The sequence below is a fragment of the Macrotis lagotis genome, chromosome 2, assembly GCF_037893015.1.
Source record: "Macrotis lagotis isolate mMagLag1 chromosome 2, bilby.v1.9.chrom.fasta, whole genome shotgun sequence".
In the NCBI taxonomy this organism is placed as follows: Eukaryota; Metazoa; Chordata; class Mammalia; order Peramelemorphia; family Peramelidae; genus Macrotis; species Macrotis lagotis.
In genome coordinates, this window is record NC_133659.1 from 142,048,521 (window position 1) to 142,063,830 (window position 15,310).

The 15,310-nt window shown below is 31.6% G+C and overlaps 1 protein-coding gene across 8 annotated transcripts in view; it reads right to left on the reverse strand.

The window, feature by feature from the left end:
- The window catches only part of CHRM3 (cholinergic receptor muscarinic 3), a 658,611-nt gene that overhangs the window by 604,732 nt on the left and 38,569 nt on the right, over nt 1–15,310 (reverse strand). The window contains exons 1-2 of one of the 8 annotated variants that reach the window (XM_074222925.1): nt 13,595–14,188; nt 12,820–12,911 (exon numbers count right to left, since the gene is read on the reverse strand). The exons of 6 other annotated variants lie outside the window; for them this stretch is intronic. The gene's annotated coding sequence lies outside the window, so the exon portion shown is untranslated. Of the gene's footprint in view, nt 1–12,819; nt 12,912–13,594; nt 14,189–15,310 lie in introns of those variants that run through there. One more of the 8 variants, XM_074222926.1, reaches the window with a different exon arrangement.

The window sequence follows — 15,310 nt, forward strand, 5'->3', positions numbered from 1 at the left end:
AAATTAATTCATTGCCAATGTCTTTTTTTTAACAAAATGAAGTTTCTTTTATTGTGTCTATTAATTAGTTTTATTTTTGTTTTTGCTTTGAGATCATGATTGTTAGCTATACTTTTTTAAATTAAACTGAAATATATTAGTTTCTGCTCTAGATTTAACTCTGTGTTTTTCAGTTTTAAATTTATCCCTTACAAATAATATATTGTTGGATTCTGCTTTCTAATTAATTTTGCTAACTGCTGCCCTTTTATGGGTGAGATCATCCCATTCACATTCTATGATGATTGATTCCATCCCATTTTCTTCTGTTTCTTCTTCTCTCTTTTTACCCTGACCCTCTTTAGAAATCTATTTTACTTCTAAGGATTACCTCCCTTAATTCGTCTTCCCTTTTATCATTCTCCTTTCTCTCCTACCCTTCCCCTCCTATTTCCCTATTAATTTACATTCTATACCTATATTCAATAAGACTAAATATGTATATAACATACATAAACATACATGATTTATCCTTTGAACCAATTGCAGTGAGAGCATTGCCTGAAAACCTCCCCCTTCATTGTAAAATTTCTTTCCTGTACACCTCTTTTATGTGAGACTTTTCCTCACTCTATTTCTCCCTTTCTTTATCTACTATGTCCCTCCTTCTCATCCCTTCATGTTTTGTGGGGAAAGCATTTCAATATAACTGTCTTACATCCATCCTATCTGCCTATGTAAATGTGGTTTCACTGCTCTAATAACAACTCTTAGGAGTTGCATGTATCATTTTCCCATATAGGAATGCAGGCAGTGTAACTTTATTGAGACCCTTATTCCCTTGAGTCCTCTGTTTGAATATCAAATTTCTATCCAGCTCTTTGATTTTAATCAGAAATTCTTGAAAAGTCCTCCATTTCATTAAATATTTGAAGCATTGTACTCAATTTTTCCGGGTAGGTTCTTCTTGGTTGTAAGCCTAGAGCCTTTGCCTTCTAGAATATCATATTTCAAGCCCTCCACTCCTTTAATGTATGGTCTTCTAAATCTTTTGTTTGTTTGGTTAAGGCTTCGCTATTTTTTGAATATTTTTTTTCTGGTTTAATGAAATATTTTCTCTTCAACTTGAGAACTTTGATATTTGGTTATGGCATGGTTTTTCTATATAGAGTTTTGCATGAATACCCCTTAATTTTTGGTTCTAAATGAAGATGCTACCATCTTCTTACTCTAAATCTTGTGGTCCTTAATCTACATATCACCTTGTTTCCTTCTTTATACTCTTTCCATCTAATTCCCTCATTTTTCCAAGACCCAAGCTAAAACTTATTTTATCCCCATTTCTTCCTTAATTTATTAACCAAGCTCCCTTTCCATTGTCTAAATTTCTCTTGCACTAATAGATCATATATAATTCTTTTATTTTATTCCCTATTCTCCTGTACCATTCTCTAGTTTACTTATATTTGTGCATACCTTACCTTTCTAAAATATAATATAAGAACTTGAAAGTTAATAACTATATAGTCTATGTCTGCATCTACTATTCTATCTGTAACTCTTATCACAATACAACGTGTTTCATACATTATCATAGTATATGCATAAACAATATTTTGAATTAACATCTTAAGTGAGAACCAAATCATTTCATTGATAAGTCCTCACTTAAGCTGATAAGTGATGGAAAAAGGGTATATAGTTGTATTTGGGATCCTTATAATGACTGAATGTAAAATAAATTATTCAGTCTTATGTATATAATACTCTTGAATACATCACAAGACTTTTTTTGAGAAAATAAAATTGAATGCAAAATGTTTCACTTCTTCTTATATCATTCTGGATAATCAATCTAGCATCTCTATGAAGCAATTTGAAACTTGAGTCCCAAAGCACAACCATTACATATGAAAGCAGACATTCAGGAGAAAAAAGGGAAAAGACCTTGAGTATCTCCCTGAACCAGACATTAGAGAAGGTCAAGAACAAAGATAGTGACTCATATTATTAAGTAGTACAGCAACAATAAGCACCATGCAAAAAAAGTCAAGCTATTAAAGAGATAAGCATAACATAAATGTACTAGTCTGTATAGCTAAATGCACTAAATACTAACATTAGTGTTTCCAATCAGTTAAAAAAAATTAAGAAAGCTCACATTAAAAATTCACACAACAAATATGCATTATTAATAGATGGTAAGATTTGTAAAATGTAATCTATTTTTATATTCTGATTTCTTTTTACTCTTGGTAAGAGAACAAAAGTAAAAGCCCTTTCTGGTGGAAGAGAAATAGAAACATTGTGTCAATTAGTGTATAAGAAACTGAAAGTAAAACTGACAAGCATGGTTATACTTCTCATAATGAATGAAAGCCCATTACTTTTTACAAAGAAAGCATGTTAGAATTGAACGTTTTCTAGAATTATAGAATTTTGTTAACAGAGATGAATTTAAATAAAATACTACATAACAATATAATATGTGATGCCTTATTATTAAAAAATTGACAAGCAGAGGATAAATTCAATTAGGAAAAATTAGTTAAAGAATTATAAGTTTTCCCTCAGATGTTTCCACATCTTTGCTAGTAGGTTCTGAATTGCTGAGTGAGTCCTTTCTGCCTTTTTCTCTTAGCATTCAAGCAGAATGACAAATGAGTAATAAGTTTAGTATTTGATTGGTATCCTAGGAGGATCTTTTGCAGGAAAATAAGCGTACTCTGACTTTAATATTTCAGGGGAAAAAATAACCTCCCCTCCACTTTTGGGAAATGACTGACCTTAAAACAGCATTACAAATTATCCTTATTTTCTCCCTTTATTGTTGTTAAAGAGTGACTTTTTTCCTGCATAAACATACAAAAAAACCACATTTGTATATCAATACAGATAAAGAAGGCTGAGAACCCTTTCTCAGGAGACCTATATGAAGAGTGCCATCTGTCCGTTTTGAATGATCCAGGCATAGTAAATCAAAAGGGGAGTGTCAAATATAATATCAAAAGAATACCTTAGACTATATAGGATAACCTATAAAAAATTCTAATTGAAGCTGACCAAAACTACAGATCCACATAGCAACTAAAATTATGCAAGCAATCTGTGTTTCTTCACCTAATATTTTATACATATAAATATTCATGTGAACATGTAAAACTCATTTATACATATCCACAAATGTGTAGATTTAAAAATATTTCTATGCCCATATATATCCCAATGTATTGAGAAAAAACACAGCCCATCATTATATGCCTGACTTGTGCATATGTCTAAGCATGAGACAATTCTCCCATCAAAATCAACACAGGTCTGTTTTTATAAGAAGAGATCATATTAAGAAAACAATTTTAAAAAAGCCACTAATTAGATAAAAACCTTTGATTAATAAGACTTATTCCTTGAGTGTAGATCTTGTTTGGGGGGAAACAAAGTGATTTAACATGAATGCTTAAGTACATGAAGGTCATCTATTCAGAGGTGAATTCATTCATGTAAAAGAGCAAAAGAGAATAGAATAGAATTATGAAGTTTGGTTCACATCAACTATTAAGATAATAAAAATCATCTCCAATCTTTACTTGTATAATTTAAATAGTATGGAACAAAAGATTACTCAGTCTCTCCATGTAGCTTCCTGTTCATATCATTCTTAAGTTCAATATTAAATAGCTAAATCAAAATTGAAGAACAATAAAAGTGACAAGCCAAATCTGTTTTCCATATAACCTAGAAAATTAAATGTATTTTCATATCTTTTGACTTTTTCTCATTTTAGCAACTTATTTCAGTATCAGGTATGGTAGTTGTGGAAAGGTGATTGAACTATATGATTAATGGTGAGATTTCCTGAAATCCATCATCCCAGAAAAAAAGAAAAGATATTGACAGGATAATATGATCAAAGAATCCAGGCTTAAAGTTAGAGAAAGGAGATTCTTTTAATATTAGGCAGTTGAGGCCTTTTAGGGAGAAGAGCACTGTGCATGTGTCTCCTTCCAACATACAAAGCTGAATGAGCAGAGAGGGACTAAAGTTATGATAAGGGGGAAACCAGCACATAATAATTTTTGGTTATAAGTTTGTTGATTTATACTTTGGTTTCTGTTATCCCCATGAGATGTTCAGATGGTAAGAGTCTCATGGGAATGGAATTATCTCCTCAGAATTTCTGTTCATTTCTTTCTGGGTATTACACATTCTCCACATAGTGTCATTAAACTGAATTGCCATATGGATATTTGGTGTGAAAGATTTTTTAGAGAGTCCAAATCACAAAATGGTGGAGGCTGGGGAACAGTGGAACTCCTTGGAGGGGAAAAAAAGAGAATTCCATTAGAAATTTTCTATGGGATTAAATAAAGGCCATCCTATTTTAGATTTGCATATTTTTATATATTGTTCCTATGCATATATCTCCTCATGTGTGTAGATAGGCTACCCTGTGCCATTTATTACCCTGAATTATCTATGAAAACATTAATTTCAAAGAATTCAGGGTCAAATGGGTCAAGTGGATATTAAGAATCCATGTAAATATAAAGAGAATATATCCTATCCTGAAAAAAGCATATAATACAATTAGGGAAACATTTTAATAGGCAAAAAAGTTAAGGAGTAGGTAAATGATGAAAAGAACTATTCAACACAATAATAGAAGTGTCATAAGGAAGCATATTATTAAATGTGAACTGAATTAAATAAATTATACAGACAGAATTGAAATATTAGCCTTCGCAAGAGCAAGAGATTACTTCAGGTTACAAGGTCAAAGAAATTGGTAGATATGACAGATGAGTAGGTGCTAGATAGATATTAAACATAGAGGGAAGACTTTGAAATATTACTCCAAAATACTTATATCAGAACATATGAATGGAAAGGAGTGTCATCCACTTCAAAATGTCACCTAAGGTAGCTATTCACTTCAACAATTATATTTGATTCTTGGTAAATCAATTATCATTTTATAAGCCTTAATTTCCTCATCTACAAAATGGGTAGCACCTATCTCACAGTACTGTCATCAGGACATTTTTTAAAATATAAAGCATTTTGTAATTGTGAACTATTTTGACAGAAGTGCTCAAAATTGTTTTAAAATTGTACTTAGATTGACTTCCATTTCAGGAAACTTCCAAGATTAGTATTTTTTTCTCATTTGCAACTATAGCAAGCTTAATTCAATTCAATAAGCATATTCTTTACATAATTCTCTGGACTCAGGGCCAAGAATATTAATAATAATTTAATAAGAATGTTAAAATGAAGAAAAATGAAAGGCTTTATCCTGAATAAGCTTACATTGTTGTTGGGGATGTGACATTGGTACATATAAGTGAAAACAAACAATTTAGAGAGAGTACTAAGAAGGGACAACATCAGGGAAATCCCCATAGAGGAGATAGTACCTGAATTGAGACTTGGAGAAAGATAAGAATTTTGACAAATAGAAATGAAATGTATTTATAGACATGAGAGGTTGTTTGTATAAAGGGACAGAGGAAGAAGATAATATATTATTTTTGGGAAAAGCTGTTGATGTTCTTTGCCATTGTGTATGGGAGCATTGAAAATTATCTTCATCTAGGGTCCTTGAACACTAGGGTCTTATTTTACAAAGTGTCACTGGAATGGGAGTGGATTAGAGACTGGAAAGGTATTTAGACACTGGTATTTTGGTAAATAAATGGAGCACTTAGAGATATTTATGGAGTACTTGTCTCCCTTGTAATCCTTGACTCCTGCCACTCCAAAACTCACCTGGGGAAGATTGAGAGTCCAGACCTGGGACTCTACATGAGAGTCCAGGAAGGGGACTCAACATATTATTCCAGGAAAGAGACTCAACAAATTACAATATTCTTGATGGCAGAGTTTGTCTTTTACCTTTGTCTTTCCAGTCCTCTGCAGAATATCTGGCATATTGTAGGAAATTAAATCATTGTTTATTGACTGACTAATTTTTCTGCCTTTTCTTTAAACAAAGAAAAGGCTTGAACTCCAACTTACACCTACAAGTACACCATTTGATGAAAAAATGTTCTGGAGTATAATCTCTATGTCATCATGTAGCCTGTGAATTTCATTTCATAGAAATTATCTCCATTCACACATTTTTCTCCTTTTGAAAACAGCATGTGTGAGCAACACATACTCACAGCTGAAGTTGTTTTCTTCACATCTTAGAGTGATGATGAAAAGTACATATTCATCTTTTTTCCCCTAAATTAGGAAACAGATGATAAAGATTATTCCAAAATAACCTAGTCATGCTTTTGGTAAGTGGCCCTCTGAAAAAAAAATAAAAAAAAACTCTAGAATGCTGGGTTCCTGAAAGTTATTAAGTTAAATGAAACAACAAGTCTTCTTAGCACATCCAAGTTGAATTCATTTTCCTGCCACCTTTGTGTAATGAAATGTGAACCCTAAACAGGAATGGGTTTTAGTAATGAATATTGGGCTCTAGAAATTTACAAACATTTTAATCAACATTGAATCTTCTTTAAACTCCTCCTCCTCCTCAATTTTTTTAATTTTCACCGAGAAAACAGTTGCTAGAAGTACACATTTATGTTGTTAAAAAAGTTATTTGATAACAAAAGGGAAGTGACAGTTAAAATGACTTGTTCTTATTGATAATTCAACCATCACTATGTATTTTATAGGAAAAAATAAAAGTTTTTTTAAACTTTTGGTGCATAATAATGACTTTTCATATTTCATATTAATGAAAACATACAAATTCATATGCATAAATAAAATTAATTTGCTATCAGATTCATTCCTTTTGGCACCATAGATGACCACAACATACCCATCAGAGCAACCATGCGTCTTCCATCTGCTATTCATGAAGAAAATATCTAAAAGAGTTTTTTCAGTGACAAGTCCTCATAACTAATTTGATGGTAAAGTTCTTAAAAAGATATCTTCATCTATATTTAGATTTAATGGGAAGTCAGGCAGTCAACAAGTAGACAAAATGAAATCTAGAACATACAATTCCCTGAAATAAATTGAACTATTGAAGATAGTTGAAGTATCTTATAATTTACATTCTTTAGAAATTTAATTTATTGATATGAATAAAAATTCAGATCTAGAATGCTTCATCAAACTATACATTAAATTGGTATTTATTATTGTTTCTCTAGGGACTATGATTGGTGGTAGCATTTTGGCAGAATGTCATAAAATATGCTATTTTTTTTCTTTGAATACATTAGTAACATTGCCAGAGACATTTAGGATTTAAATAATATATTTTTAAAAAAAAGCAAACTTACATAATGTTTGTATTTATGAATACTTCCAAGAAAAAAAACAGAAATACTAAAATGTGATTTACAAATAAGTCCACAAAGACAGATTTGAAGTTGAAGATCATTAATTTGAATACACTTGATAATACCTTTTAAAGAAATGATATAATGACTTTTCTGAGTAGTTTGTTTTAGGCCTACATAATCTTAACATTTTACTCTGCCAATGATAAAAGTTTATATCTGATGTAGATTTCTTCTTATATTGAGAATACTTTCACAGAAAAATGGAATGGCACAACTAGAAGCAATTTGATATTACAATGGAGTATTTTTTGGCTTTTTAGAAAAATAAAATGATTTGTTTAAATGACAAAACTTAAAATGATAGAATGGAGATTCAAACCCAGGTCTTTGGACTTCAAAGCCAGTGATATTTATAATAGCTTGCTCACAGTATCAGATATAGCTAATATAGGAAGACATACCCCCCACCTTATTCTTCCTTATGATCTTATTCTTCCTTATTAATTTTCTACTTTCTTTTTGTTTTTAGTTTTTTGCAGGGGAAACGAGGTTAAGTGGCTTGCCCAAGGCCACACAGCTAGTTAATTATTAAGTGTCTGAGACCAGATTTGAACCCAGGTACTCCTGACTCCAGGGCCGGTGCTTTGTCCACTATACCACCTAGCCCCTACTTCTTTTATTCATTGTTCCTCTTTGCCTTCCGTATTTCAGTCTGATATCAAATGTTGTTCACCAAAATTAACACTTGCAACATAGCAAATGAAGCAAAAAGGAAGGATTCCAAAATAAGTGAAACCTAAAACTATCTATTTTCCTCTCTATATATGTTGAGATAATAACTTGATTCAAAAAGGTAACTGTATGGTTGTTTCAGTAATCTCCAACTCTTTGTGACTCCATTATGGATTTTCTTGGTAAAGATACTAAAGTGCTTTGCCATTAACTTCTTGGCTCATCTTACACATGAGGAAACTGAGGCAAACAGCATTATGTGATTTGTCCAGTGTCACATAGCTAATAAGTATTGGAGGTCACATTTGATCTCAGATTTTCCTTATTCCAGGCTTGATACTCTATCCACTGTACCACATATTTTACAAGGAAATAAGGATTTATATAAGGTCTACTATGTGGCAGTCACATAAGAGCTTTAGTACAGATAATTACTCTATGATGTGTTTTATATTTTTAATTCTAGGGAGGGAAATTTTTCCAAACTGAATATATTTTTATGTTGGATCACATCAATTAATCAACAAGTATTTAAGTACCTGCTATGTATCAAGAATTGTGCTAAGCATTCAAAGACAAAAAAGACATAGATCTTATATAGTTACACATAATTTCTCCCAATACCATTTGAGTAAATATAATAGATATACAAAATATTTAAGACATAAGATCAATTAGGGTAGAAAGGGAGGCACTGATAGCTAGTAATAGTAAATAATTTGACCTTTGAATGAAGCAAGCCATTTTTTTAGGTTTTTGCAAGGCAAATGGGGTTAAGTGGCTTGTCCAAGGCCACACAGCTAGGTAATCATTAAGTGTCTGAGACTGGATTTGAACCCAGGTACTCCTGACTCCAGGACTCCACTGTGCCACCTTGCCACCCCTAAGCAAGCCATTTTTAAAAGCCCAGAATAGGCAGAGAGTTCATTCTAGGCATGGCAGATACAATGAAAATGTATCAAAGATGGGAGGTGAAATTTCTTGTACAAGTAATAAAAATTTGCATCATTCATGACTGAGTGATAAAATATGAATTAGAATAAAATATAATGAGCCTATGAAGATAAGATGGATAAAGAAAAAGGCTTTATATACCAGGAGGAGAAATTTGTGTTTTATCCTAAAGGTCATAGGAAATTCATGAAATCTTTGAAGTAAAAGGAGACTGGATTAGAAATATTCTAAGATATCACTTTAGTAACTTTATGGACAATTGATTGGAGAGTGAAGAAACTGAGGCAATGAAAACAATTAAGAAACTATCACAGTGTCCAAGTAAGAGGTGATGAGGGTCTACACTAGAATGTTGACCATGTGAATGGAAATAATAGTTGTAACATTAGAAGCATTATCATTGAGTATTGATAACTGATAGAATGCAATGAGGAGAAGAGCAAAGGAGTCAAGGATCACTTTTAAATTGTAAACTTGCATGATTGAAAGAATAGTGGTGTTACTGACAATAAAGATGTTTGGAAGAAGAATGCATGCTGGGGGAAAAGGACTGCTTTGAACACATTGAATTATAGATGTCTGTATGACATCTAGTTGGAAATAGCCAATTGATGATGTAGAATAAAACTTGGAAGAAAGAATGAGGGTAGGTAGATAGATGCATGCATAACCAGAAACCATGAGAGATGTGAATAATACAGAATACTTCAGACATTAAATTCAGGATAGCATGAAAACTGCAATTATTAGTTTCAATGTTCAGAACATACTTTCAGGACAAGAATGTATTGTCACAATATAGTTATGACTTTCCATATTATAGGTATACATAGGTATAAAAGTGAATATAATTATTCAATTTTTATGCAAGTTAACTGTCTCTAGTTGTGTTATATGATCCAAATTGTTTTCTGTTTTGTTTTGTTTGCTGTTTTATATTTTACTTACTTATCTGATTCATAAGAAACATAAATCAGATCTTGAAGATTTTTGTTACAAAAAAATTGAGGGAAAGTATGGAATGTAGGAAATTTTGTTTCAAATAATTCCATATTGCTCAGAAAATATACTTTTTTATATATCCTAAAAAGCATGCAAAATTTCATAACACTACTATAAGAAAAGAAATGCTAACTAAAAAACATTGTCTGAACCTTTGATTTCATGGGCAGAGGTGATCTCAGTCAGGAATCTCCTTCTGTCAATGACGGTTTATCTATCTACAATTAACAAAATCAGGATGTTTCAAAGGCTTCTGAACTCTATTTCTAGGACTGAACTCTGTTTGCAATACCATACTCTCTGTAAAGCTAGGGTTAAGACGGTTACAGATGGTCAAGTGCTAACTTCATTTCCTCTTTTCTCTAATACCACTGCGGGGAGGGAACCTTTAATTATCATTATAGTTTATGAGCTCAATATTCAAATAATTGTGAGTAGAAGTAGTCTAAATAATTTCTTAAACTAAGAGTATCTATGCTCTACTGTTAAAAACTAGATAAAGTAGATTTTCAATTTAACAGTCAATCCCTAAGCCTTCCTAATTTTATGAAGCAGTGTGATATTTTCAATAAAATTAATGAATAAAATGATGAAACTAATTGGTTCTAAAATTTAAACTTAATATAACTCCTGCTATATGGAACCTCACATGTTGAAGATAAAAACATTATGAAACTTTGCTCCATAGTTATGTATAGTCTCTTAATTACCAATTTTCTTTTCCCAGTCCTCATCTTTCTTGTACTCTCTTCTGCTTTTAAAAACTTTCTATTACCCTAGTCTCCTTGATACTGTCTTCTTCAGGTTTTCATGAAACTACACTTTACTTATTCTCTTCTTACCCACCTGAATATTCCTTTTATGCTTTTGCTAGATCTTTGTCTAGATCACAGCCTGTAACCATGAGCATTTCAGTTTTCTATCCTGCATCCTTTATTCCTCTATTTTATTTCACTTTATGATCTCATCAGATTTCATGGGTATAGCTATCAACTTTATGCTGATGATTTTCAAGTCTACTTATCCAACCCCAACCCACAGTTTCTCTCCAGTCTCTCCAAATCCCAGTGTGATATCCTGAACTGGATATACTTTAATTATGTTAAACTTTGTATATCCAAAATTGAACTCATTATCTTCACCCTCAACCTCATCATCTCCTCTTACTAACTTCTTTAATACTGCTGAGGCTACCACCATTGTCCCAATCACCCAGATCACATTTTAAATCATTCAGTCTTTCTCACTAGTTATAATCTAATCTGTTGCCAAAGCCTGTGATTTTGCTTTTAAAACAACTATCATATATGCTCTTTTCTCTCATCAAACACTGTCATCACCCTAGTGCAGGCCATCAATAGTCTGCTGCTTGGTCACCATATCTACTGCAAGATAAAAAACCTACTTTGAGAAAATTTTTTTCCTCAATCACCCTTATTATTTAATGACTTCTCTCTGTTGATTGCTGCTTATTTATCATATTATGCATGTATGTATGTATACACATACACACACATATGAGTGCAAGGATGTTTCAATGTTTGTTCTCACTTTCTTCTTTCCCTACTTAGTTGATTCTCCTCTTTCTAAACTCTTTACTACTGGCTAGGCAGAGGCAGTCCAGTATTATGGAAACAGTTTGGGGAGGAAGCTAAGTGGTGCAGTGAATAGAGTACCAGCCCTGGAGTCAGGAAGAACTGAGTTCAAATCTGGCCTCAGACATTTAATGATTACCTAACCGTGTGACCTTGGGCAAGTCACTTAACCTCTTTGCCTTGCAAAAACAAAAACACAAACAAACAAACAAAAACAAAAACAGGGTGAGAAGTGAGATATCTGTGTTCTGGTCATTTTATTATCATTTGCCAGCTATGGGATATGGAAGAAATCACATCATCTCCCTATGATGCATTTAACTTTTATAATATTCTGCATGCCTTTGCACTATCATCTAGGCATGGTATGCTCACTCTTCTCATCTCTACCTTTCAGCTTCACTGACAAATCCTACCTACTAAAGAAAGCCTTTTTTCTGAATCCCCCAGCTAAAATTACCTCTTCTACTCAGTACATATATCTTGGATATCTGGAACACAGATTAAGCATTTTAAAATTGTTTTTTGACTGACTATTTATACTTACATTTTGCCTCTTAACATTTTTTATATCTCCAGAAATCATCAGTGTGTAAAAATATTTTGATTACTAAATTGATAAAATTAAATGGCAATATCTTATGATCTGAGACTTTCAAAATGTAGAAGCACAAAAGGAATTGGGGAAGTTTAAATTGAAAATGAAACATTTAAGGAAGAAAAAGCGGTTAACATCTGTCCAGAGTTCTCATCTGTCCATATTTTAAAATGACATAAAGATGGAGAGAAGAACACCTGAGCACAAGCAAAGAAAAAACAATGTGCTCCTATGAGTACAATATCAGGAAGTCTATACCTAGAAGGAGCTGAAAATATAGACTAATGCCAAGGAAAACAATATGGGAAAAAATAGCTTTTGTTTGTGTCTTTGTTTAGCAATGTCAAGGTAAAAAGAGCAAATAAAATATAGACCAGATGTTTGGCACATATTTTTCAGAGCTGAATGACCTTGATTGGTAGAGAGCAAAATTACTTAAATTCTTTTTTCTTTTGGCTTTCTCTATCAACCAAAAAGATATTCAGACAAAGGATCAAATTAAATAATATTTATAAAGTACTAAGTATAGCAACTACCATTTAGTTGGTATTTAATAAATGCTCATTCCCTTTCTCCTAGACTAAGTAGAGGAAACAAAAATAGGAGTGTATTGAAACAGAAGATAATAGATATTTTAAAAAATTAATTCATATAACTATACCTGGATTCTGAATATATGACTGCAGAATCATTATTGATGATCTTTGAGGAATTGCAGGATATTAGTAGATTTCCATAGCAGCAAAAATGATCCTCATTTTGAAAAATAAAAAAAAACAAGGAAGTAAGTTTTATAAATAGCAGACTAATTATCTAGTTCAATCTAAATAAAAATTCCAGGCATAATATTAAACTAATATCATGACATGCTACACATGGAAGGGATCTAAGACTTACTCTAGATTTACAGATTATGAAATATGTTTGGGCACTCTGGAAAGAAGGTAAATGAAGCCATTGTGGGTTCAGGATAAATAAGTTTTGAAAAACTAATACTCTTTTTTTTATTAGGGATCCAAGATTGATGTATCAGAGGGACACACTACAGCAAAAAGATTATATATAGTTCAGGAAGTAACTGGAAAATTTATTTCATACAATTAGGATAAAATTGATGTAAAATTTGTGCTTATTTAAGGACAGATTTTGTTTTTATATAACAAGCATTTATACATTACTTCCCTTCACAAGAATTCTCATGTAACAAAGTAAACCAATTAAGCTGATCTAACAATACCCTTGTCTAAAATGACATTGCACTATTACATATCTGTAGCAATTTTCCCACTTTTATTTTTGAAGTTTTTAAAAAAAAATTTGTTGCCTTATACCAATTAAGATAAGAAAAACAGATTCCTTGTAACAAATATACATAGCCAAAATAAACTAATTCCCTCACTGACTTTGTATAAAAGTAGGTATATATCATTCCATACCCTAAATCCATCAGAGTCTGCCAGGAAATGGATGGCATGTCTCCATCACTCTTCATAGGAGACATAAATGATCCCCCTGTATTGATTTTAGTTCACGTAACTTTCAAAGTTATTTGTCTCTTCAGTGAAGCTATGGCATTAATTTTTCTGGTCCTGCTCATTCAATTCATCTGTTTAAAATGTTTTAAAAATTATTCAAATGTAGGATATTGATATTTCAGTATAAATTATTTTTCTGGTTCTTTTGAAGCAATGATAATGATATGATAAAATTATAAGTAAGGGTCATTGAAAAAATAAATTTAAATTATCTAGAGATTACTTTAATATGAAAAATTAGTGGACCAAATAATAAATCAAAGAAATGATAATTTTATTAAAGTCAATGATAGCAACACATGAAATTGGGGGGGGTGACCACTAATGGAATAGGTAAGAAAAAATTTATATTTTTAAAACGTTTTAACAGCAAAAAAGAAATAGCAAATCAATTAGCTCAAAATGCAACAAAAATACTAGTAAACCAACCAATTAAATACCAAAATTAAAATCTTGAAAAGCAAAGATTATAAAATCAGAAAAAGTACTGATTTAATAAAAAGTAGTTTAAAAATAAAACATATAAATCATAAAGTAGAAAATAAAATTACCAGATTAAAAAATTTAAAAAAGAATTCCCAACATGTGAATTAGTAAAAAAGAGAACAAGAAATAACAATAATTAAGCAACCAAATTAATTAAAATGATAAATAGCACATGATGATTGTCTTTCATTCTAAAAGAGGACCATAACAACAGGGATGTGATGCCATGACAGGTACATGAATTGGTTTTGAAGGGGGGCGGGACTTTGCTATAACACCAGCCTCACTTTCTCCTCCAGAGCCAGCTGGGTCCAGTGGCCAGAAATGAATCAGTACATTTGGAGATGGCCATCAGGGCTAGAAAACCTGATCACAGACCAAGCAAAAAACCCAAATAGATCTCATTAAATGGGATAAAGAAGGAAACTACATCTTCTTAAAAGTCACCATAGGAAAAGAAGTAATATCATCATTAAACATATAAGCACCAAATGGTGCAGCTTCAAAATTCATAGAACAAAAGCAAAATGAATTACAGGAGACAAAAAAGCAGAAGTATAATAGTGGGGGACTCTCTCATAATTAAATCTAACCACAAAATAAACAAGAAGGCAGTTAAGAAGGTAAATAGAGTTTTAGAAAATGATATGATAGACCTTAAGACCTTAAGAGAAAAACTGAATGTGGATAGAAATGAATAAACCTTTTTCCTCTGCATGTATACTAAAATGACTATGTCCTAGGGCATAAAAATCTTACAGTCAAATGCAGAAAGGCAGATATATTAAATGCATGCTTTTCAGATCATGATACAGTAAAAATTACATGCAATAAAGGGTTAGAAAGATAAACCAAATGATAAGCCAAAAATTGGAAATGAAATGATTTAATTTTAAAGAATGTGTGGATCCAACAACAAATCTTAGGAATAATAAAAAATTTCATCCAAGAAAATGAAAACAATGAGATATCAAACCAAAATTTATGGGTTGTAGCAAAAAGTAGTTTTAGGGAAATTTAATATCTCTAAATGCTTATATGAATAAAGCAGAGAAAAAGGAAAACAATGAATTGGACATGTATCTGTTTCAAATTTGATTCTTGTTCTTTCATTTTATAGGACAGCTCATC